This window comes from Macaca mulatta, chromosome 7 (genome assembly GCF_049350105.2).
Source record: "Macaca mulatta isolate MMU2019108-1 chromosome 7, T2T-MMU8v2.0, whole genome shotgun sequence".
Taxonomy (NCBI): Eukaryota; Metazoa; Chordata; class Mammalia; order Primates; family Cercopithecidae; genus Macaca; species Macaca mulatta.
Genome location: NC_133412.1, coordinates 117,625,525 through 117,648,680, shown reverse-complemented (window position 1 = coordinate 117,648,680; position 23,156 = coordinate 117,625,525). Strand labels below are relative to the sequence as shown.

General features: G+C 34.8%; 1 long non-coding RNA gene and 1 pseudogene across 1 annotated transcript in view; both read left to right on the top strand.

The window, feature by feature from the left end:
• The window catches only part of LOC106999410 (uncharacterized), a 213,755-nt gene that overhangs the window by 68,418 nt on the left and 122,181 nt on the right, over positions 1-23,156 (top strand). The window contains exon 2 of the long non-coding RNA XR_013396251.1: positions 11,748-11,860. This is a non-coding gene — a long non-coding RNA (uncharacterized LOC106999410). The remainder of the gene's footprint in view (positions 1-11,747; positions 11,861-23,156) is intronic.
• On the top strand, positions 17,847-18,416 carry LOC100427611 (14-3-3 protein zeta/delta pseudogene; annotated as a pseudogene).

Here is a 23,156-nt window from a genome sequence, read left to right as displayed (position 1 = left end):
TGCCCCTTTAGTTGGCATTAACGACAAGAATCCTCTTTTTAAGAGCAATAGTTACTAGTATTTTAGGTTGAAAGATAAGAATTTTTTTCCATAGGTTGAAAACAGTTGAATATTAGTAATTTCATATGGCACAACTGTACGTGTTACTAAGTTTTATTTGTTGTCTAGATCTTAGGAAAAATACAAAATCAATAATTTTTAGGTTTAATGAGTCTATCTCTTCTCCTGAATATCAAAATTTATATGAATTTTGGTTTTGTTCATTTTTTTCACATGTGGTTAGGAAACAAAAGAAAGTTTTTGAACTATTGTGGTAAAATTATTACCTGTAATTTAGTCAGTGGTCTCAATGAGAATTTCCATATTTGTAAGCTGACATAAGACTACTGATTCCATAAAATAAACACTAACTTTGCCTAAGTTAAATAATTGTTCTTGAACATGACAATTAGAGACTTATTAGTCATGCCATCAGAAGAAAAGTTCTTACACCCTTAAGGGGGACGACAAAAGGTTTTTCCTCCAGTTAGTTTTGGGGGGCATGCAGTTGAGAAAATGAAGGTGAAGTGTGTTTCCTTATGCAGACTTAGTAAAATGCAAAGTACTAGATTTTGTCTGAAATTTAAAATACAGATCATGAATAAGGGATGTGTAAAAATAGGAATGTAAACCATGATCTCATCTATATTCTCAACTTGTCTACCAACATGTTTATCTAGAATACGTTAATATTAAGCAAAAATAGTAGAAAAGAAAATTATCTTTTTTTATTTTTAACTATAATCTAGAATTATTTCTACACATTTATATGACATAACAGGTTTGCAATCAAATGGATTAAATAATGGGTTCAGAAGCAATGGACTAAATAACTGGCTGTAAGTAAAGTGAGAAGATTAGATTGTTGCCTTAATGTTTGAATTCTTGAGTCCTCTTATTTAAGGGATACTAGATATAAGTAGGAGAACTTAGAAAGGAAAATAAACTCCTTTTATTCTTGCTTCTTCCTTGCTAGCTATTGCAAGAATAAGAGCTCAAAAATTAAGATAGATGGGAGAGGAAAAGGCAAGAAAAGACATATAGGTCTTTTTATTATTGTTGTTTTACTAAAATGTAGCCTGTGACTGAAACTTTCAAAATACCTTTAATTTTTAAAACATTATTTAAATTTCACTAACGCCTATTTCTGGGATGCTAAATTTAGAGATCATGAAATGATTAATATTAACTAAACCAAAGTGTAGAGAACAATAAACAAATCTCTGAACACATTTCCCAAGGACTGATATTCTACCTGAAATCAGTTGTGCACTGTGTAACTTTTATAGATAACTTTATTCTTTTGTAGTTGATGCTAGCTACCTCAATAAAACATTTTAAGCTCATGAAAAATAAGACAATGGCAAAAATATGGAGTGTTCAGTTAACAGTCATACAGAAGAGATAAGTACAGAAGAGAGATAACAACTGTCAATCCAGTGGTTTATAAAACAATTTTAGGGTAAATAATTTCAGACAAATATTTAATATCTCACACCAAGATTAATTTGCTGTTTTAATATCCATGTACTTAATCAGTATTTTACTGATCCTTCCATATTCATAGTCTTTTACATATGGTAGTATAAAAAAGCAATACTTCATGATTTTCTGTAGTAAATTATCTGAGTGAAAGAAAGATATGTAATTTTTTATTTTTATTTTTTATTTTTTATTTATTGTTTATTTTTGAGACAGAGTCTTGCTCTGTCGCCCAGGCTGGAGTGCAATGGCACAATCTCAGCTCACTGCAACCTCCGCCTCTGGGTTCAAGCGATTCTCCTGCTTCAGTCTCCCATCTAGCTGGGATTACAGGTACATGCTACCACATCCGGCTAATTTTTTTGTATTTTAGTAGAGACAGGGTTTCACCGTGTTGCCCAGTCTGGTCTTGAACTCCTGAGCTCAGACAATCCACCTACCTTAGCCTCCCAGAGTGCTGGGATTACAGGCGTGAACCACCGCGCCCAGCCCAAGATATGTAATTTTTACAACATACTTTTTAAAAACAGAGTGAAGTGAGCAAAGAAAATCTGGGATAAAGTTCATTTAGGAATTATAATTAGGTTGATGGCAATTTATCCTAAGCAGATGTAAGTCTAATAGTGGGTAAAAAGTTCTCTGCCATTTTACAGTTAAATTATCCTACTTTCATTTATTTGAAAATTATTGAAAAATTTATATTTTTGTTCCATTATATTCATTGAATTTTGATATTAAGTAATTTGTGTATTATATTATGTAAGTTTTCTGTGACCACTTTAGTATTCCTTGAGTATTCCTTCTGTAATTCTTAGGATATTTGTAGACGATAAAATTTGGCATTTAGGTGTATGTCATACATTATTCGATATTTATTGACTGTGCATTTTTTAAGTAAGCTAGTTAATTGTGAGGTTCTTAATTGAATAATTACTTATGCTTTCTATTGTGTCTCCTACATATTATGAATATTTTCTTCATTGCATTTCATTATTGCCTACAAAACACATAAGCAGTAGGACTATTAGAGGTTTCTCATTCTTTGGAAGTCAGCATTTTTCAGTACTTTCATCTGCTAGTTTAAAATTAATTAAAACTATTAATCTATTAGCATTGTGACCAGCTACAATGATATAATTTTCCAATTTTTGTTTACTCTATTTTTACTTTGATTTCCAAATGCTATAGTCTTTAAGACAAATGCAAGTAAATAGGTGGAATTTTAACCTATGAAACTAGCATTTTGATTCCTGTCATTCCTGAGCAGGGTGACTTGAAAGTTATGCGATTTAGGTTCCTTGATCTGCCTGATAGCCTGCCTTTCTGACTAGTAGTGAAATTTATTATACGTCATGCGCCAACTTGACCCATCTTACACTGAGCTCTTTATTGCCAATATCTTTGACTATGCTGTCCTTTGTATTGAGACACATATCAGCAGGAAGTCACCCTATATATTCATCTAGAATGTTCAGAAGCTTTCTTTAAAAGATATGATAATGGAAACACAATACATATGGATTATTAGAAATTTTACTTTTAGAGTCATTTCCATTCCAGTTTATTCTACATTGTGGGATCAAAATAAGCAGTCTTCTGCTGGAAAAAAAAAAAGGAATGAATGATATTGAATTTTTATTTTCTTAATGTTTGAATCTCTGAGAGCTTTTTTGCCTTTTGGGAGTGGTTTAAAAAAACAATAAGCCTCTTGAAGCTAAAGTAGAGCAACAAAAATGCCCTAAAACTGAAAAAATAGAAATATGACAAAATATATATCTTTTATTTCTATCAAATTAGTAAAAATTAAGAACTTTGTTATATTTTATGAATTTAAGTGTGTGATAAGATTTCTCACATTTACTTTTGGTTGGAATGTAAATTGCTACCATCTTTTACAAACAGCCTTAAGGTAATTAGGTATAATGTCAGGTAAAAAGCCAAGTTATAAAATTATATGGAAGATCTCCATTATGAAAAAAAACTATGAAAATAAAAAAAGTCAGTAAGGAAATACATCAAAATATAAAATGATTATTATTGAGAAGTAGGATTATGGGTAAGCTTGTTTACTTTTATACTTTCTTTTAATGTACAATTAAAGTAGATTTTTGACATTTTCCAAAAGCTAAGCATGTATAATTTTTATATTTAGAAAAATATCTAAAAACTTTATTTTTTATAAAAAGAGAAATAATGGTTTTAATGAATGTCATCCTTAGGAATAAATACATGAATGGCAGCACTGCCATACAATATAAATATTCCCTGACACTACATACTGGCTTTGGTATGATGTTTTATAATATTTCAAAGAAATGTATATTCATGGCTAAATTAAGGCAGAAAGTGCAATTTAACTTTTAACATTCCTTAAGCAGAAACTGCAAAGTTCAGTGGGATGCTCTAGCTACCCTGTCATTATTTCACAGTAGAAATTCTTCCTCTTCTTTCTCTTTCCTTTCTTTACATATTTTTTGGGCACTGACTATGTAGATGGCATTGTATTAGATCAAGAGGATATAAAAAGATAAACAGCCCCTATCTTTTAAAAGTTTGCAATTCGTAGCATCAACACTCTTGGAAACCTACTGTATTTGAAGAAGCTAAACTCAAAGAGGATTTAAAAATAGAAAGTCTTTAGGGACAACACATATTCAGGTTTAATTATTAAGAATATTATTTAGCCTTAAATAAGAAGGAGATCCTTGCCACAACATGGATGGACCTGGAGGACATTCTGCTAAGTAAAATAACCCAGACACAGAAAGAAAAACATTGCATGATCTCAGTTATATGAGGACTATAAGAGATATATGTATATTTTATATATATAAAATATGTATATATTATATATATATATAAAATACACAGACATAGAGAATCAAACAGTGGTTCCTGTAGGTAAGTGGTAAAAGGAGAGACAATGGGGAGACGTATGTCAAAGAATACAATGTGGGATATGTAGGATAAATCAGTTAGAGATCTAATGTGTAACATGACATGCAATTCTATTATATTAGATATTTTTGTTAAATAAGTAGATTTTAGCTGATCTTGTCTCAAAAAAAGTAACTATGTAAAATGATGAATATGTTGATCTGCTTCACTATAGTAACCATTTATCTATATGTACTCCATACATCATGTTGTAAATCTCAAATATACACAATAAAATTTATTTTAAAAAGAATCTCAGAATCAAGACATACAACTGTTTTCTTTGTCTAATTTACTTAAGACTGACTTTATAATCTATTAGCTCAACTAGGAGAGCTGTTGACTTGCTGGAATGACGTGACGCAGGATTTTTTTCTTGGTCACTTTGCAAACTGGGGATCTCCAGCTGGTGATGCCTCATCTGGACTTTGCTTGACCATAGCTTTCTGCTGCAGGAGATGGCCTGCCCACTCAGTCTACCCTACCTGAGTCTGGCTTATGCAATGGTTCCCCAGTTCCCGAACCATAACCAAGAAGAATGAGCATGTGCTGACATTGAAGAGTAAGCAAGGCAGGCAGTTTTATTGAGTAATAAAACAGCTTTCAGTGGAAAGGGGATACAGGCGATGGGGTCCCCCTAGCTGAAGGCAGAAAAGTCCTCTCAATATAGCTGAGTCTGGGGCTTTTTATGGGCTTAGAATCGGGGAGGGGGAGGCTTTAGGTAGTACTGGAAAAAGCAACATTCATTGATTAAAAGACATTATTCAGAAAGAATCAATCAGGAAGCAGTGGGGCAAAGAGGAAGAGAAGTTCTCACTCTCAGTTGTGGGTTTCATAGTACCAGCAGTTCGGTCTTTCAGCCTTCAGGCTGTTTCTGGCTTGAAGGTGGGTTTCAACGGGGATCTGCCCCTATCTGCCTACCATTTGGCTGCTTCCTGTTGCTATCAGAAACAGATAACCTTGTTTCTTCCTGAATTATAAAGAGTGGGATTGAAGGACCACAGGGGATAGAATTTTGAAACAGTTTCTCTCATGTGACATTAATGACTCTTTTTTTTTTTCCTAAAGTAAAAATAAATTTAAAGGGATTTGGAAAAGGGAAATAGTACAAATCTTTTCACAGTTGTTGTATATCACATAATCTAATAATTTTAGCAAGATATTTGGAGAACTTTTTATCTTGTGGATATTTATCTTCTTAGACTCAAATGAATTTAGCAACATAGCAACACAAAAAGCAGTGCAAAATCACTCAGGTGACCAGCAGGCAATGAAAGCATGTTCTACAAATCCTTGTGATTATCCCCCTTTGTCTTCTTTATTATTTTCTGTCTTCCTATGCTGTTAAAAGGATTCCCTTACTCAACACTACAATACAGCTCATTTATGTAAAATCAACTACCAATGCTAATTTCAAATGCAAAACACATATGCACTGAGGGGAGACCTCAGGGATAACATCTTTATCTTAAGTTTTATAGAGCCCAAGGCTTTTTTATCTTTTAATTCTCTATGCAGCAGCTGCACTTATCTTTCATGGACAGATTTGAAATGTAATGGAAATGCTAACAAATTTGCCACTATATAACCTTTTCAGTATCATTAAGAATTAGAATGAGTCACTCATTTCCTTATATTATTCACACACAATTGTGGTCATTACTGACCCCTTAATTATAGCTATTAGCCACCATAAAATTTCAAAGTACTTTTCAACTTTCCTCTTATTTGCAAGCCAAGTATTTTACTTCAGGGGTACCAATATTACTGCTTCAATATTGAAGTATATATCTTTAGTAGCTAAATTTGGTGTGAATCCACTCATAAAAAGGTAGATATCAATGAAGAAATGTCTCAGTGTTCTTCATACCCTCACTATCCTTACAAAATATTCATTTTACCTAATAATAATATAAAAAATACATATATTTTTAAAAATCAGATAAATGCTTAGAAGTCAGAGTCCTTATAGATGCACATATGATCAATTATACTGCTACTTAGTTCCTTTTTTGTTAACTTGTTTACTATTAGAATGCTTGGATGGAAATTACCATTTAAAAAATTTGCTTGTGGCCGGGCGCGGTGGCTCAAGCCTGTAATCCCAGCACTTTGGGAGGCCGAGAGGGGTGGATCACGAGGTCAGGAGATCGAGACCATCCTGGCTAACACGGTGAAACCCCGTCTCTACTAAAAAAATACAAAAACAAACTAGCCGGGCGAGGTGGCGGGTGCCTGTAGTCCCAGCTACTCGGGAGGCTGAGGCGGGAGAATGGCGTGAACCTGGGAGGCGGAGCTTGCAGTGAGCTGAGATCCGGTCACCGCACTCCAGCCTGGGTGACAGAGCGAGACTCCGTCTCAAAAAAAAAAAAAAAAAAAAAAAAAAATTTGCTTGTATAAGGGTAATGATAATAATAGCTAACATTTATTTTGTACTTACCATGTAAAGACATTATGTTGCCTTACTTGGAATATATTTTTAATTCACATAGTAATTGTAATATATGAGGTTAAATGATCTGCCCCAATTTGCATAGGTAGAAACCAACATAACTAGGACTTGAAACTGTATTTCTGAGTGGCTCCTGAAGCAGCTGCTCCCAGTGCACATATTTAAACACTATACTATAATTTGGCCATTATTTATCTCTCTATCTAGGTGCCTCTAAGGAAAAACATAAATTTTTTACTGACATTTTAGAGCCATATATTGCCAGTTCATTATTTTCTTTGTATCCTTCAAATTTTGACTTTATTATGTATTTATAAGATTTAATAATGGTATTAGGTCTAACATTTAAGTCTCTAATCCATCTTGAATTAATTTTTGTATAAGGAGTAAGGAAAGGATCCAGTTTCAGCTTTCTACTTATGGCTAGCCAATTTTCCCAGCACCATTTATTAAATAGGGAATCCTTTCCCCATTTCTTGTTTCTCTCAGGTTTGTCAAAGATCAGATGGCTGTAGATGTGTGGTATTATTTCTGAGGACTCTGTTCTGTTCCATTGGTCTATAGCTCTGTTTTGGTACCAGTACCATGCTGTTTTGGTTACTGTAGCCTTGTAGTATAGTTTGAAGTCAAGTAGCGTGATGCCTCCAGCTTTGTTCTTTTGACTTAGGATTGCCTTGGAGATGCGGGCTCTTTTTTGATTCCATATGAACTTTAAAGCAGTTTTTTCCAATTCTGTGAAGAAACTCATTGGTAGCTTGATGGGGATGGCATTGAATCTATAAATTACCTTGGGCAGTATGGCCATTTTCACGATATTGATTCTTCCTATCCATGAGCATGGTATGTTCTTCCATTTGTTTGTGTCCTCTTTGATTTCACTGAGCAGTGGTTTGTAGTTCTCCTTGAAGAGGTCCTTTACATCCCTTGTAAGTTGGATTCCTAGGTATTTGATTCTCTTTGAAGCAATTGTGAATGGAAGTTCATTCATGATTTGGCTCTCTGTTTGTCTGTTACTGGTGTATACCATAAAAATCCTAGAGGAAAACCTAGGTAGTATCATTCAGGACATAGGCATGGGCAAAGACTTCATGTCTAAAACACCAAAAGCAACAGCAGCAAAAGCCAAAATTGACAAATGGGATCTCATTAAACTAAAGAGCTTCTGCACAGCAAAAGAAACTACCATCAGAGTGAACAGGCAACCTACAGAATGGGAGAAAAATTTTTGCAATCTACTCATCTGACAAAGGGCTAATATCCAGAACCTACAAAGAACTCAAACAAATTTACAAGAAAAAAACAAACAACCCCATCAAAAAGTGGGCAAAGGATATGAACAGACATTTCTCAAAAGAAGACATTCATACAACCAACAGACACATGAAAAAATGCTCATCATCACTGGCCATCAGAGAAATGCAAATCAAAACCACAATGAGATACCATCTCACACCAGTTAGAATGGCGATCATTAAAAAGTCAGGAAACAACAGGTGCTGGAGAGGATGTGGAAAAATAGGAATGCTTTTACACGGTTGGTGGGATTGTAAACTAGTTCAACCATTATGGAAAACAGTATGGCGATTCCTCAAGGATCTAGAACTTGATGTACCATATGACCCAGCCATCCCATTACTGGGTATATACCCAAAGGATTATAAATTATGCTGCTATAAAGACACATACACACGTATGTTTATTGCAGCACTATTCCCAATAGCAAAGACTTGGAATCAACCCAAATGTCCATCAGTGACAGATTGGATTAAGAAAATGTGGCAGATATACACCATGGAATACTATGCAGCCATCTAAAAGGATGAGTTTGTGTCCTTTGTAGGGACATGGATGCAGCTGGAAACCATCATTCTTAGCAAACTATCACAAGAACAGAGAAACAAACACCACATGTTCTCACTCATAGGTGGGAACTGAACAATGAGATCACTTGGACTCAGGAAGGGGAACATCACACACCGGGGCCTATCATGGGGAGGGGGGAGGGGGGAGGGGGGAGGGGGGAGGGATTGCATTGGGAGTTATACCTGATGTAAATGACGAGTTGATGGGTGCAGCACACCAACATGGCACAAGTATACATATGTAACAAACCTGCACGTTATGCACATGTACCCTACAACTTAAAGTATAATAATAATAAATAAAAAAAATGTAAAATAAAAAAAATAAGATTTAATAATTTATGTAATTGCTTATCTTTGTACTCCCAGTGCATAGCACAATTCCTGGCAAACTATCAATACTTAGTAAATATTTATTGAATGAATAGATTTGCATATTATTTTTATTTAAAAATACATCAACCTATGCATTTAATTTTGTTAATACGTATGATCAAATAACAGTTTGAGAAAACCAATCAGTAACATTATCCTAAGTCAATAAATCCAGTTCTTATACACCAGGTTCAATACCTTCACTGTATTTATTCCTTGATATGGTTGCACCATAATTAATTTACTCAATCCCTGTATTTGAAATTTTTTTTTTTTTTTTTTTGAGACGGAGTCTTGCTTTGTCGCCCAAACCGGAGTGCAGTGGCCGGATCTCAGCTCACTGCAAGCTCCGCCTCCCGGGTTTACGCCATTCTCCTGCCTCAGCCTCCCAAGTAGCTGGGACTACAGGCGCCCGCCACCTCGCCCGACTTGTTTTTTGTATTTTTTAGTAGAAACGGGGTTTCACCGTGTTAGCCAGGATGGTCTCGATCTCCTGACCTCGTGATCCGCCCATCTCGGCCTCCCAAAGTGCTGGGATTACAGGCTTGAGCCACCGCGCCCGGCCTTGTATTTGAAATTTTAAGTGGTTCCCCAATTTCTGGCATTTGTGTCAATGTTTGAAGGCATATTCCTATACTTAGTTTTTTATATATAGCTCTAACTATTTAAAAAAGGTCATTGCTATGTCAATAGGAATGTACATTTTCAATAGACATTGGTAAACGTCTATAAAGATATACCAGCAGAAAAAGAGCATAATTAGATCAAAGAATTTTTTTTTTTTTTTTTTTTTTTTTTTTTTTTTGCCACAAAAGGCTTATTACAAGCCACCTAACCCATGTGTAAGAGTTTATGGATACTATGATGAATAGAGATTTCACATCTCTTATAATTACCTTCAGAAGTGGACATAGGATATATAAAAACACATGAAGCTCAAAAAAAAAAAAAAATAAGAAAACAAACCATCCAATTAAAACATGGGCAAAATTTTGAATAGACATTTTTATGTCATTTTTGAATAGACATTCTTATGTCACCAGAGAAGACATAAGAATGATAAATAAACATATCAAAAGGTGTTCAACATAGTCATTAGGAGAATAAAAATTAAAATCACAATGAGATACCAGTACACAACAAATTAAAATAGTTAAAACAAAATAAGACCAAACAATAAAAAACTGACAATAGCAATACCTGGTGAAGTTGTGGAACAACTGAAACTTTCATTCATGGCTAGTGGGAATGCAAAATGATACATCTACCTTGGAAAACAGGCAGAAGTTATATATATTTGTACCACATCATCTCGAAATCTACTCTTGGGTGTTGCCAAACAGAAATGAAAGCTTCTGTGTGCAAGAAAACCTTGAATGTTTATAGCAGCTTTACTCATAATTGCCCCAAACTGGAAACAACCTGATGTTCTTCACTATGTAAATGGATAAACTAAGCATGGTACATCCATACAATAAGATACTACTCAGAAATAAAAAGAATTGATACATATCAATAACATGATGGATCTCAAATGAATTATGTCAAGTGAAATGAGTCAGACATAAGAGGCTACATGTTGTGGGATATTCTCTATCTGTGTGTCTCTGTGTGTGTTTATAACATTTCTCTCTTTGCACACATAGACACACACACAGACACACACACACATAACATTTTGGAAAAAGGTAAAACTACAAACACAGGAAATATCAGTGGATTTCAAGGATTTGGGGTATGTGACTATGAGGCAGCATGGAACGGTTTTCTTCAGCTGGCAGAACTATTCTATATCTTGACTATGGTGGTTATTACGTTACTTGCATTCATCAAAACTCACAGACCTCTACACCAAAAAAGTGAATTTACTGTATGTAATTTAAAACTGACATAGTTTGCATGTTTGTCCCTGCCCATATCTCATGTTGCATTATAACTCTCAATGCTGGAGATAGGGCCTGGTGGACAGTGTTTGGATCATGGGGGTGGATCCCTCATGGCTGAGTGGTGTCTTTGTGATAATGAATAAGTTCTCATGAGATCTGGTCATTTAAAAGCATGTGACACTTCTCCCCTCAACTTGCTCCTGCTTTCGCCATGTGATGCTTTTGCTCCCCCTTCACCTTCTGCCATGATTGTAAGCTTCTTGAGGCCTCTCCAGAAGCTGAGCAGATGCCAACACCATGCATCCTATAAAACCTGCAGAACCATGAGCCAATCAAAACTCTTTTCTTTACAAATTACCCAGTCTCAGATATTTCTTTATGGCAGTGTAAGAAAAAAATAATATGAAAAATTGATACCAAGAGTGGAGTATTGTAAAGTTAGCTGAAAATATGAGAGCAGCTTTGGAACTGGATAATGAGCAGAGGATGGAAGAGTTTAGAGGGCCCAGAAGAAGATAGGAAGATGAGGGAAAGTTTGGAACTTCCTAGAGGCTGGTTCAATAGTTGTGACCAAAATGCTGATAGTGATGTTAACAGTGAAGTCCAGGCTGCTGAGATCTTGGATGGAAATGAGGAACTTTTTGGAAACTGAAGCAAAGGTCACACGTGTTATGCCTTGGCAAATAACTTGTTTGCATTCTGTTGATGCCTTAGGGATCTGTGGAAGTTGGAACTTCAAAGTGATGATTTAGGATATCTGACAGAAGAAATTACTAAGCAGCAAAGCATTCAAGAGGTGGCCAGCTGCTTCTACAACCTATGCTCAGGTAAGGCAAATAAATGACTTACAGATTGAATTTAGATATAAATAGGAAGCAGAGCATAAGGGTTTGGAAAATGTAACGTCTAGCCATGTGGCAGAGAAAGAAAAAGCTTTTTGTTGGGGAGGATTCCAACCACTTGCTAGATATATTCATGTACCTGAAAAGGAGTTAAGTGTTAATAGTCAAGACAATGGGAAAATATTTTGAAGGCATTTCAGAAATCATTGTAGCATCCCCTTCCATCACAGGCCCTGACGCCTAAGAGGATTGAATGGTTTTATGGGTCAGGCCCAGGACCTTACTACCCCAAGCAGCCTTGGGACACTGCTCCCTGCATTTTGGTCATTCTGGCTTCAGCCAAGGCTCAAAGGGGCTTAGCTACTGCCCTAGTGGCTGCTCCAGCTCCAGAGAGTGCAAGTCATAAGCCTTGGTGGCTTCCGTGTGGTGTTAAGCCTGCAGGCACACAGAATGCAAGAGTGAAGAATGCTTGGCAGTCTCTGCCTAGATTTCAGAGGCTGTATGAGAAGCCTGCAGCAGGGGCAGAGCCCTCTGTTAGGGCAGTATGGGGGGAAATGTGGCATTGGAGCCCGCACAAAGAGTCCCCACGAGGGCACTGCCTAATGGAGCTGTGAAAAGGGAGCCACCATTCTGCAGATGCCACAGTGGTAGATCCAACATCTTGCACCCACAGCGTGGAAAAGCCACAGGCACTCAATTTCAACCTGTGAGAGCACCCATGGGGGCAAAACCCTGCAAAGCCACAGGGACGGGAGCTGTTCAAGGTCTTGGGAGCCCATCCCTTGCACCAGTGTACCCTGGATGTGAGACATGGAGTCAAAAGAGATTATTTTGGAGCTTTCAGATTCAATGACTGCCCTGTTGCGACTTTGAACTTTTGAGTTAATGCTGGGATTAGTTAAGACTTTGGGGGACTGTTGGGAAGGTATGATTGTATTTTGCAGGGACATGAGATTTGGGAGGAGCCATGGATGGAATGATAAAGTTTGGATATTTGTTGCTGCCCAAATCTCATGTTGAATAGCAATCCCTAGTGCTGGATATAGGGCCTGGTAGGAGGTATTTGGACCATGGTAATGGACCCTTATGGCTTGGTGCTGTTTTTGGAAAAATGAGTGAATTCTCCTGAGATCTGGTCATTTAAACTGTGTGGCACCTCCCCCTCCAACTCTCTTTCTTACTCCTGCTTTCACCACATGATATACTTGCTCCACCTTCACCTTCTGCCATGATTGTAAACTTCCTGAGGATTCCCCAGAAGCTCAGCAGATATCATTACTATGCATCCTGTAAAACCAGAAGAATCATGAGCCAATTAAACTTAAAAAAAAAAATTACCCAGTCTCAGGAATTTCTTTATAGCAATACAAGAATGGGCTAATACAAACAAAATTCAAAAAGTAAAAGCAGTGAGCAGAGGGTAGCCATATCACATGCTACCTTTGACAACTACAGGGCATTAAACATGCATGGTATGACCTACTATATGCAAGTGTGCATGTGTGTGGGTATATACATATGCACGTGTGCTTATTATTACTAACATTGCTTTGCAGCTTCTGGATTTAGGTTATAAAAGGTGGTTATCCTAGTTCTGGCCTGTATTGTTTTCCATTTTGACCCAGATTGAAAATCATTTAATTATTGTCAATTTGGATTTGTTGCTGGTAAAATTAGTCTTGATGCACTCTTCTCGTATTACAGAGAAGGAAATGCTTATCTAGGTTGGTCAAGGGACTTTCTTTGGGGTCAGAGTCTGAAATAGATTTAACTTATTTATTTTCCCATGGGTCAATTTTTCTATTTTAGCATGGTTATATAGGACTGCAAATGTATCAATATTGCTCATAGTGCCTCTCTTTGAATATCTCATAATTTGTATGTTTTGTCATACACGTTTGGAAATATAAAATTGTTCTTTACTTAAAGACAAGATTACATAGCTACAGTCTTAATGGAATTACGTGTAACAACTCATTTAAGTTCCTCTAAAGAAAGATACTTTTAAATTAAGATCATATAATTGCCATTTTACTTGTCTTAAATTAAACTAGATCAACCCACATATGAAAAACATTAGAAATAAAACTGTGTATCACTGTTTACTTTAGATATTTCTTACTTAGTTTTTACTTTTAGATTTGACTTCATATTTTTATGTGTTACTCTTTTACACATTTAGATTGTGGAGTTTAGTCAAAACCTTGGCTGAAAGGCATACCCAAAATAGCCCTTTAGAAGGTGTACCTCCATTAATCATTCTGAAGGGATTAGAATATTTTATATATATATATATTCTATATATAATACATATATTTTTAAATATATATATATATTTTTTGCAATTCAGAGTGAGAAGACTTTCTTGTGATATGGACTCAATTCAGGTGTTATCACTACTGAAGAATATCCCTCCCTAGGCACTCATTAAAAGTAAAGTAGTGCAGGGAGGGCATGCCGGCAGAAAGGAGTAGAAAAATGGAAAATGGAGAGGAAGATTAGTGTTCTTAATATTTATGATGATACTGGGGCAACAATGAAGGAAGGATGGTGACAGTTGCATCACTCAAAGTGGTGTTTTTTTTTCCCCTTAGAAATGTTTCCCCTGTGAGACTTTTTTAGTAATTATTGTCTCATTGCAATTTTATTTATTTTCAATTAAAAAGGTAAGATGTAGTCTTATAGCTTTAACAAAATAAACACTTCAGAGTGAGTTTTAAGCTATAACATTCAGTCAGAAAGTTATTCAATCCCATTTATGATTTTATGTAATGTATTTGAGGTATGATATTTTTAAAAATATATATTTTAAAAAATCTTACAAATAAAATGTGAATGTACTAATTGAGAATCAAGCAATATGTTAACAATTTTGTAAAAACTCATATTTCAAAGTCAATATTCCTGCAGAGAATATGAATCATGAGCATAATCATGTTCTTCTTTTGATTTTAATAACATCACAGAACTTTTCCAAGAGGCATGGCATTTAAAAATTATGTTAGTATAAATGTGCACAACTATCATTTGTCAATTAAAAGTAAATTATGCCAAAATGAAAATTATATTAGTAGTAGAATCTGCAGACAATAAAAAACGTAAATGATATTGACAGTTGAAATATACCATTTCTGCATTTTTACCTCTGAGGTTGTCTTCTCATACCCCCATTTTCTGCACACCCCTAACCCCCAGGTTATTATATGTACTCTCCTTAGAATGAAAGAATTTCCTAATACAGTATTTTGTTAATATTATGAAAATTCTCACTGTCAAGATAGATTTATTTGGACTAGACTATGAGGCAAGCAGTATAGGGCAGGTTGAGGAGACATTGACTTTGGGAAATGACAAAGACATGAGGGGTATGACAAATATCGATGGCTTAATCAATAGCCTAGAGTGAAGGACACCTATTAATACATGTTAAGGGCAAATGAAAAGTGAGGTGACTGAATGTGCTATTAGGTTGAAATGGAGAGGTCAAGTTACATACAGAGACCCAGGGTTAATCGAAGTTAGCATTAGAGGCTTAAGCTGGGCAGAGAAAATGGACATTCCGCAGTTTTGTTTGTTTACATGGATGTGTGTGTGTGTGTGTGAATGTGTTGAATGTGTGATAATTTATTTCCTGACTTTATCAAGGAGGAATTTAAATCAATTATGAAAACATAGATATTGGGCCCTCTGCCTCTGGCTATGATGGATTAACATGGGCTGAGTGAGGTACCTGAAGCAAATACAAGACAGAACAAAATACTATAATCAATGGTAGTTCTTTGAGAAAACCAATCTCTTACCAGATGGACCAGGAAAAAAGATAGAAAACACAAATTACAAATTAGAAATAAAAGAGATGACATCACAGAAGATTCTATAGCTATTAAAAGTATAATTTTGGCATATTATAAACAATTTTATGCTAATATATTTGACTACTTACAGGAAATAGACAAATTATTTACTCAGTCAAGAAAAATAACCCCAAATGTCTTATAGCTATTAAGGAATTTAATTTGCATTCAAAAGTATTAACACAAAGTAAACATCAAGAAATTATACTAAACTTTTAAAGAGGAAATAATACCAATTCTACGTAATTTTCCCTAGAAAACTGAAGAGGATTGAATATTCTACATTTTATTTGATGAGGACAATATTATCATAATACTAAATTTAGAAAAACTTAATAAGAACAAAAAACAACTGCATAATACTTTCCAAAAAAATAGATGCAAAAGGGTCAATAAAATTTTAGCAAATGAAATCCAACAATACAGTGGGACATACCACGACCAAATGGAAATTATCCCAGAATAAAAGATTGTTTTTACATTGAAAACTAACTAATGTAATTCACCATATTAGAAAGGTATAAAAGAAAAAAAATATATATGATCATCCCGGTAGATGCATAAAAATGCAATTGACAAAATCCAACCTCCATTTCACCCAAACTCTCAGCAAACCAGGAATATAAATAATTTATGCAATTTGATTGAGGACATCTGCAAAAATCCTGCTGCTAACAGTGTACATACTGATGAAAGATAGTGCTTTTCCCCTGTGATCAGAAATAAATCACTCTCTTACTACTTCTATTCAGTTTTGTACTAGAACTGGTAAGTAAGTTTATTGGGGTTGCAGGAAAAAGATCAAGTCACAAAATTAATTGTATTTTAATATACTACCAACAAATATTCACAAATTGAAATTAAAAATGATGTCACTTATTATAGCACTAAAATTATTAAATACTTAGAGATAAATCTGACAATGTGTAAGATATATACATTAAAACTAGAAAATATTAGAGAAATTAAAGAAACCATAAATAAATGGATTTATGTCTCATGTTCATAAGCCAGAAGGATAAATATTATGATGTAGATTTTCACCAAATTAATCCATAGATTCACAATCAATATCCTAGCATGAGACTTATTTTTCTTTTGTAGAAATTGGCAAGCTAATTCTAAAATTCATATAGAAATACTAAGGAACTAAATGCAAGCCACAAATTTTTAAAGAACTTTAAAAAAGGAGAAAAAGTGTATGGCAAACACTACCTGATTTCAAGGCTTATTATAAAGCTTGAATTATCAAGAAGAATGGCATCAAGATAGACAAATAACTCAATGGAACAGAAGAGGGAATCTATAAATACACTCTCATACACAAAATACTGATTTTTGACAAAGGTACAAAAGCAATTCACTGGAGAAAGAATTGTCATTTTCAAGAAGTGGTTCCGGAATAATTGGATATCTATATGCCAAAAACAAAACAAAACAAGACGAAAAACATGAGCTCTGATCCATACTCAGATGCTTTGAACCATGTAAAAATGAACACAAAACACATCATAGGCTTCAATGTAAAGCCTAGAACTATAAAACTTCTAAAGGTAAACATAAGTCAGTTTGGCTACAGGATTTGGATTTTTTTTAAATCACTTCCTGAGATAAAATTTCTTCAGGGATTCATAGGCTCTGTTTGGAACTCTCTTCCACAAGGGAAAAGGAGCTGCTATAAAGAACTTAGTGATGAGGAAATAATACAAGTAATATTTCTTTCATAGCACTTTCTTAGACATTTTGCCACAAATTGAAAATAGAAACACAGAGCCTGTGAGCAGCAAGATCTAGGAACAGAGTTGGAGCTTTGCCACTCTCACCATCCAAAGACTGCTGAGACCCCATTCATCTACCGCCAACCACTTCTGACACAGAACATTCAGTCATGGGTAAAAATATGCCAGTGCAGGAGGCCAAGTGGGTTGAGCAATATGTTGTCATGAAAGACTGCATGATGTCTGTAACTAAGCAAGGAACTGATTTTTTTTTTTTTTTAATTAGGAGAGGAATCTTCTTTCAGTTGCTTATATAAATGTTGCAGGAGCCTGTAGGTCATCTTGGAGCATCATCTCAAGTATTGGGCAAATGACAGAAGCTGCTGAGAAAAACAGCAGATGGCTTGAGAATACAGAGAGAAAATGGAAAGTGATCTAAGAACTATCTGTAAATGATGCACTGTCCCTTTTGGAAGAGTTCTTGATCCCCAAAGCTTCACAAGCACAGAGCAAAATCTATTAAAAGCGAAAGGAGGTTACTTTTGTTATTTGGCTCAGGTTGCTGCTAGTGATAAGAAAGGGATTGTGGATCAGTCACAACAAGCACATCAATAAGCTTTTGAAATCAGAAAAAGGAATTACAATCAACACATCCTATCAGATTGGGTCTGGACCATAAGCTCTCTGTGTTGTATTGTGAGAATCTGAACTTTCTGGAGAAAGTCTGCTGTCTTGCAAAGACAGCTTTTGATGAAGCCATTGTTGGACTTCATACATTAAGAGTCATATAAAGATAGCATGCTAATAATGCAACTACTGAGAAACTACTTGACATTCTGCACATCAGATACCCAAGGAGATGAAGCTGAAGCAGGAGAAGAAGGTGAAAATTAGCTGACTTCTCAAATTTGTCTACTTCATTCTAAAATACAGTGGACCATTTGTCATCCACATGCCCCCTCCCAAAAAAAAGGTATAGGTTACTTCTATTTGAATTTCTGTTTCTTCCTATATGGTTTTTATGTTTGACATTAGAATAGGACCAATTAAGATTTAGGGAGTTATATGTTTTCATCCTTAGGTGGCCAATATGGGGATATGAAATTTTCATATAAGCTATAAATGTTTGATATAGTATTTTGCTAAATTGTGGCCTCAGAAGGACCTCTGTTATAACTGCCTCTATGTCTAGGCAAAGGAAAGCACCTATATATTGGTGTGTCCTAACATGGGATAAAAGGGTAATTTGTTCCAGTTTTAGTTGTAGTTGTGCAAACTGTAAGGAAGGAAAAGTTTCCATAACCCTTTTAGGGTTCCTGGCTAGGTCTGAAAGAAAACAGACAGATTAATAGGATAAAAGCATAAAATATTTGTTTAATCAAAGTTTTACAAGACATGAGAGGCTTCAAATTGAAGATGCAAAGACTCAAGGAAAAACTGTCCATCTTAATACTTAGATGTGATAAAGAGTAGACAGCCTTGCAGAAATGTAATTTGACAAAAAGGGAGTGATCTAATGCTAATAAACTGAATGGAGAAACAAAGCCAGGCCTGCACGTTTATATTTTTCTTGTGCTTCTATGTGTGGCATTCCTTCCTTCTGGATATAAGATAAGACTCCTTCTGGAATAAGGGCCTTATGACCTACTAACAGACAAGGTAGGTCAGGGAATTTCTCATATGGCTAGCTCTCAAACAGAAAGGCAAGAAAAGGCTAGAATAATATTTTTACATTTTATGTTTGACTTTGCGGGAGAGGATTTCTGGTGTCGTTGACCTGCCTTGGGGAGGAGAAATGTCAGGGCCCATGGCCTGAGTTGGTGAAGAAAGGGGACCAGGAGAAAGAAGAGCAGGAGAAGGTCAGAAAGATTTTACTTCTGAGCCCCTTTTTACAGTTCAGCATGCCAAGGCACTGTACTTTGGGAGTGTTCTGAGCCCTGACAGTGGGAGTATTTACAAGGCTGTTGTAGAAATAGGTACCCCATAGGCATAATATCCAGAACATGTGCATGGGTGGAATGCAGTTTCAATGTGTACACCTTGGACTATAGCTTCGAAAATGTTCCTTTATACAAAACTGTCACTCAGTTTCCTCTAGAGAAGGGCAGAAATGATTCCTATTCTTTGTTAAGTTATCTGTTATTTGCTTTCTTTATTTCTTTTTTTTTTGTTTGTTTGTTTTTTGAGATAGTCTTGCTCTGTCACCTAGGATGGAGTACAATGGCATGAACTCGACTCACTGCAACCTCCGCCTCCAGGTTCGAGCCATTCTCCTGCCTCAGCCTTCCCAGTAGCTGGGATTACAGGCACCCACCACCACGCCTGGCTGATTTTTGTATTTTTAGTAGAGATGGAGTTTCACCGTGTTGACCAGGCTGGTCTCGAACTCCTGACCTCAAGTGATGTGCCTGCCTCGGCCTCCCAAAGTGCTGGTATTACAGGCATGAGCCACCATGTCCAGCGTTATTTTTGCAATTCTTATTTATTTATATTTAAATATTTTAAGCAACCTAACAACAAAAGTACGAATAAAGATGCTGTAAAATGAATTGCTTGATATGCATTACTTCGTGTATATCGAGTGCAGCAGTAAAAGAAAAAACTCATTTGTTCAACTTTTTAAAGGTATTTTGCTTTTGTGAGTTTTAAAAATACTTCCCTAACATGAATGTGCTGTAAAAACAGTTAACAGGGAAATAATTTGAGATGATCGCTATTTTGTTTAATGTCTTATGAAATTTTCATGAACAATTTAATCTTAATCATTGTTAAGAACATGTGTAATAAACTGATATAAGTAGAATACAAGATTTATGAATAGAAAAAATAGAAATGTGCTCTCCGTTTTTCTTTAGCTTACTTTTATTTTTCATTTAATTTTAAGTTAGGAAATTTTTAAAATTTTTTTGCCAATATTTAATTTAGAAGGTATTACCATTGTTTTTCTCCTGCTTTCAGTGTACACTTTTGAAATGTGACTGATATTAATTTGTACTTTTCATCACCCTTTTCCTTTGCTGTATTTATTGATTTGTAATACTTTGAAATTTTAGTGATTAATTGTAACATAAACAATTTTAGTCCTGCTCATAAGTGATCAAAATTTGTCTTCTTTTATTGGTGAGGAGCTGAATGTAAGTATACAATAGAATATCTATAAGCAATAAATACTGGAAGACTAAACCAGTAGAATGTTTAGAGCTTTAGAAAGTACGTACGCATTTTCTGCTGAAACTAGAATTGTGGTAGTAGGAGGAGCTGCTGGAGAGGGCTGGGTCCTGGGGCATCAGTGATTTCATAAGGATCACTGGACCAATCTGGAGTCAGAGGAGAAAATGAAAAATCCTGTCTTAGAAATATGAATTAGTAACCAGAGACAACCTAGAGATAAAAAGAATGACTGTTTTGGGGCAATAAAGCTAATGTAATATTTTGGGTGAAAATTATCTGAACTATGTTTTAAATATTTAAATACTTTTTGATTGATTAGTAGCAACTTGTCTTTGAATATTAGGATTTTTTATTTTGTAAGTTATTGGAGGAAGATCTTTGAAATGTATTTGAAGAATTTGATCTAATTTAAAAGAAAATCCGTGACTTATTTTTAATTTATGGGTGAAATATAAATAAATATTGCAAAGTTTTAATAAATCAAAGAGCAACTTTCACTACAGATTAATATTAGATTGACCTTATAGTATTAATTTTATAATGAAATATGTATATATCTGTGAGAGACTGAATATGTAAATGCACAATGACCAGGGCATAAATAAAAATAGAACTCTGACTCACAACCTCTGTGACAATCAGACCTGGAAGCCAAAAACCACAACCTCTGTAGCAATCAGCTCTTTATGGTCAAAACTTGGTCAATAACTACCAGCATCCCTAATTTTTGCCCTGTTTCTAATTTAGGACTAAACAGAGAAAACAAAAGACTCCTCTATAACCAACATAGGATGCCCTACTTCTGGTTAGGCAGGTTTCAGCTTTCCTATGCCAACAAACTCCAATCAGAGCATACTCAAAGCCTTCCAATTTCTCTAACTTTTGTACTGCACCCCTTCCAACTGCTTTTGAATCTCTGCAAGATGCAGGTGATGGTGACTGATTCTCTGGCTATAGCAAGCTCTGAATAAATAGCCTTAGATTATTTTCATTTGGATGGTCTTCATTTATTTTCACATCTGGAAATATAAATGTATGGGGTATCAAAAATTATAAAATCCAAATGTTCTCATTTAAAATTCTTAAATAACAATTTTGTATATAAATCACTCAAAATTAAATAATCTGATGACAGACAGTAAACATTTGGTGAAACTCAGCTAGATGTTGAGAAGCAGTCAATTCTAATTTAAATACCAGCTTTTCAGTCATTCTTGATTTTGAAATATGGATTTTCACACTCATACTTGGAAAAGTAAGATCATCTGAAAATTATTTTAATATATAATTTATATTAGTCCTATAATTAACCCAGGATCATACCTGATTAAAGTTTTATCCAGAAAAGAATTTTCACTTTCAGTTAGTTGGTGAGGAATATTCAATATTTAGATAAGAAATTCAATTATCTTTTCAGAGAAGTCCAGATGATTAGAGTTCAGAGAGCCAGAGGCACTCTGCTGTTTCATTTTAACATATAGCTGAACCAATTATATTTTAAAATATTTTTTTCAAGAAAGTGGATCTGCTTTAAAAGCCATAAACTCTCATTACTGCATTCATATTTATTGTTTTAAAACAAGTTATATTGCTAACTAATACATTAAATTTATTCTGTTAAAGCCCTTAACGTTATAAATATCTCTCTGGAGTTTTCTCCTGGACCATTATTTAGTTATGTTTAATAAATTGTAATAGTTAATGCCATAAAAACTTTTGGGGGGGTCTTAAAAGAAGCAACAAAAATGAAAACACCTGGTAATGTACATTTCAATCAGGAAATCCTGGGATATTGGTGGTTTTCATCCCTTTTTAGTCTCCACAATAACAGTAAATGCAAACACTTGTATCAGTAAAAGCTATATTGATGCCTAAAGCCAATGTGTGGTTTTACCTTGAGAATAAATTAGAAATTAAAACAGTTTTGACTAGTTGATGGCAAAACAGCCAATCTTTTTGTCAATTTTATTAAAAATAGAGATCAGTCAAATTTCCTAGTTTTGTGTGGATAAATTGTTGGTTGAATTCTTTACTTTTTCACTATTGGGTTTGTTCTAATGACTGAAAGCAGTGAATATAGTGTTAAAAGTAATAGAAACATAATGAAGCAAGAAATACACAAACACACACAAAATGGATTCACATCCATCCATGCTCACTAGCCTTTAAAATTTTCAAATAAATGTTTTGCAGACTGAGCAGTAAGTTTATTTTCCTCATGCCTTCCTTTAATTATATGATTTCTTAGATCTGTAAGTTAGCACTTGCTTCCCCCAAGTCCTCTACTTGACTTAATTATCACTGTGCCCTTGGGAACACTGAACATTATATTTCAAGCCCAAGGAAATTGATGCCTATCTATAGAGCATACAAAAGGTAACCCGATTTTCTTTTAGGAGTTTGACTTTAAAGCTATATCAATTTGTTATTTAATTGCCACTTGCTAGTTTTTAAGAAATTATCTCATCACTGTTTGGGTTTATAATAGGGATATATTTATTATTCTCATGGATGTGTTGAGTGAACTCATTACAAAGA